At 33.2% G+C, this 3,933-nt stretch overlaps 1 pseudogene; it reads right to left on the reverse strand.

Annotated features, from left to right (window-relative positions):
• Positions 1–2,019: 2,019 nt before the first annotated feature.
• Positions 2,020–2,786, reverse strand: LOC140502386 (olfactory receptor 13D1-like; annotated as a pseudogene).
• Between the last annotated feature and the right edge of the window lie 1,147 nt (positions 2,787–3,933).

Consider the following 3,933-nt stretch of genomic DNA (forward strand, 5'->3'; position numbering starts at 1 on the left):
TTGGTAGTTCATCAGTTCACAAACTAAAAGACTTGGGAAGATGTGATCAATGGACAATGAACTGGACCCAGAATTGAATATATTGGAGGAGATAGTATAGAATTTTAAGACATCATTTTGAGAAGTGAATAGGCTTCACCAGACTTCCAAAATGAATCATGATACAAAAAAGTTTAAGAATACCTACTGAAATTTGACATTTCCCTCTATGGTGAGTGATAGATATCTCACAAGAAATCAGATTTTAGATGACTATTTATGTTGATATGGAAAAATATGGATATACTACAGAAGAGAGGAATTTCTAGTATGGAAAGATTTTAGCTCAATATATGGAAAACTTCCCAATAAAGAGAAAGGACACAAAATATGTAAGAGTTCCTCAGTAATAATGATCTCCCTGATAAAATATAGCGCTATTGGGGATGTTGTAGAATGGAGTGAAAAGATGAGTGGGTTGCAGATTAGATACCTTCTTCCATCCATTTCATTTCTAAGGTTCTTTCATTAAATGATCTTCATTTAATCACTAAATCTCCCATTACATTGTTCAAGTGAAATTGATATATCATTACTTTTTCTTCTGAGGTTTCTGTTGATTTTTGGTGAGGTTAATTTTCTCTGATTACTCATATCTTACTCTTACTTTAGAAGTGGAAACATTACATAGAATATATTGTTCAAAGGAAGATTTAAAAAAAGAAATGGTAAGCACAAAGATTATGCTTATTATTGTCATTTCCTTTATTGACAGGACTTCTAGAACTGTGATATTGTGCTATAATTTGAGTGGCATTACATGTAGGATTATAGAGATGGTATCATTGAAACTTGCCTTGATCAGGGAACATCTGAAATTATTGTGTTATGTATTGGTCATCACATTTCAAGAAGGAAGTTGGTTCATTCTGGAGTGTATAAAAGAAGTTGGCCAGGAGGATGAGAGATATTGAAGTCAAGTCATTTGAGAATAAGTTGAATATAGTGGAGATGTTTACCCTTGATTAAAGAAGACCTAACTGTCTTCAAGTGTTTCAAGAGGGTATCATGTAGAAGAGAGCTCTTTGAGAGTAAGGAGTATATTTTCATACAATACTCTTTGCACCTTCAGTGCTTAGCACACTGCCTAGTACATAGTAAGCATTTGATAAATGTTAATTTACTAACTGATTGCCTAGACCTAGAGAATACAACTATGAGCAAGTAATGGAAGTTGCAAAAAGAAAACACATTTCCTCAAATTGTTATTTCCTTAAATACTTATAGAATGAAAGCTATCCAAGCAAGAAATGGGTTGATTTAATAGGTAGTGGATTATTTTCAATATAGGTTGTGAAATAAAGACTGAAAAACCATTTGTTTGGTGTATGGTAGACTAGATTCTTGGTATCATGTGAGATCAGCTAATTGGCCTCTGAGATCTTTGCTAACTCTGACTTTATTTGGTTGTATAATCTTGCTATGTTATAAACTCCTGGAGAATAGAAATCATATCTTTTGTTATTTTCTTTCCTAAGATCTAGCATATAGGTCATGCTTAACTGAATTTATAAATTCAACCCACATTTTCACAAAGAAGTAAGATTTTAACAACTGTTTCTAACATTTATGAAATCAGAAGTTAAACATTTGAAAGCAATCAATGGAAATTACAAAGGACATTTCTTAAGTAACAATAAATTATGGCAACATGTGTGTGGAGATAAAAGCAACAATTTAAGAAAACACATCATAAAGTCCAGAAAATCAAGCTGAGGTGGAGATGGGGGAATTAGCAGGTCCTAGTAGTAGAACTATGCTTCAGAAATGTTTGTTCTGTATGAAAAAGGCTAAGTGACACACGTGAGGTTTTTCAGTCACTCATCCTACTGATACCAAGGACAGAGGTGTTGGATTTGAATACAGAGGACAAGGTTCCCACACACAAAAGAGGTCAACTGTCATCCTCATATTTCACATTCTCCTTAAGTACAGATTTCTGGTTAGGACTTTCATCACACCCTCTTTTACTTTCTTCTTCTAGATGATGGGGTTCAACACTGGAGTGATGACCCAGTAAGACAACCCAAAGATTTCATCAAAAGTTTAGTGTCCTTAGACTTGGACTTCATGTATATAAAAAGAGCAGACCCATAGAACAAGATCACCACAATTAGATGGACTGAACAAGTGGAAAAGGCTTTTTTCCTCCCCTCAGTAGAATTAATTCTCAAGATAGTGAGGAGAATAAAAACATAAAAGAAGAAATAAGCAGAAGAGGAGTGATTAAGATAACAATGCTTGCAAATATAATAATAAATACATTGAGAGAAATGTCCACACAGATAACCTTCAAAAGAGCAAGAATTTCACAGGCAAGTTAGTCAATGATGTTGTCACAGAAAGGCATTATCTGTGCAAACACAGATTGTGTCAGGGAGTTCAGAAATCCTAATATACAGGTCCAAGCAGCCATCTTCACACAGTGTCCTTTGTTCATGATGATGGTGTATCTTATGGGATTGCAGATGGCTACATACCAGTCAAAAGCCATTATTGCAAGCAGTACACATTCCAAGGACTCTAGTCCAAGGGAAATAACCAACTGCAAGGCACATCCAATGAAAGTGATGGATTTTCTTTCACATGTAAAATTAACTAACATTTTAGGGATAGAGGAGGATGTGTAACAGATGTCCAGAAAGGAGAGGTTCTCAAGAAAAAAAATACATTGGATTGTGGAGGAGGGGATCTAGGATGCTGATGATAAGGAGGATACTGTTTGCCAGTAGAATCACCAAGTACATGAATAGGCAGAGCACATAAAGGAGCATTTGTAGTCCTGGGCAATTAGTAAGCCTCAACAGAAAAAAGCTCTGTCACAACTGTGTAATTCCCCCTTTCCATGTTATTGTATTACAGCACCTAAAAGATTTAGGGAAAGACGCAATTTATGTAGATTACAATGATAAATAAAAGTGATTTATATTTGCATTCTTTTTTACTTTTTCTCCAATATAACTTTTTATTTTATTTCTATTTTCATTGACAAGTTACAATTATTTACATATAAGCAAAAAAAAAAGGAAATAAGAAAAAAGTATGCTGTATCGTGATGGAAATTAAGGTAGAGTGAGGCACAAAGTTTCAAGCACAATCAATTTATTGGCAAGGCTAAAAATTACCTATAAATTAGGTCTCTCAGTTCCTCAGTAAGCCAAAGATCAAGAAGTGAGATGAGCTAGCCTTTTTATAGATTATCTGGGAAGCACAGAAGAAAGAACATGGCACATCACAAATGGAAAACAATATTATTGGTTACAAAGTCAGAAACATCATAGGCAGCAAAACAATAAAATTAGTTGGACATTTGGGGGCTAGCAACAACTGTTCTTTCCATTATTTCTGGTAATTGTCCAAGGAAACTCAGTGGTGTAGAAATAGCAGATTTCCTTCAATTAAATGTAACATATAGGGATACAGAACTCTTAAACTTCAGATAGCATGCTTTTTAAAATTAAAGTGTTTTAAAAGCAAAACTAAATTTTAAACTTAGTTTAGAAAGGAAGATTGAACTTTGAAATTTGTAAATTTCTAAATTTAACTGAAAGACAAATATACAACTTAAGCAGTTACAGAATATATCAATAAAAGAAAGGAATAAAATATAAAATAAATATTTTATCTCATCAAGGGGAAACAAAAATGGAATGTAAAGTATTCTAAATGCACCTGTAACTTATTATTTACCATTGTTAATATATACTCAAAATACTTATATATTGGCTTGAGATAGAAATCCTTCCATACTTTTTGATTCTATGACTTTATGCTTCTCTTGGTATCTTAAGATATGGATTCATTTTGAAAACCTATGATCTGTGACTCAGTATTTAATTCAACTCAACTAAACAAACTCTTCTTCAAAGCCCATTATAAGTAAGATCTTTACTT

The sequence above is a fragment of the Notamacropus eugenii genome, chromosome 1 (assembly GCF_028372415.1).
Source record: "Notamacropus eugenii isolate mMacEug1 chromosome 1, mMacEug1.pri_v2, whole genome shotgun sequence".
Classification (NCBI taxonomy): domain Eukaryota; kingdom Metazoa; phylum Chordata; class Mammalia; order Diprotodontia; family Macropodidae; genus Notamacropus; species Notamacropus eugenii.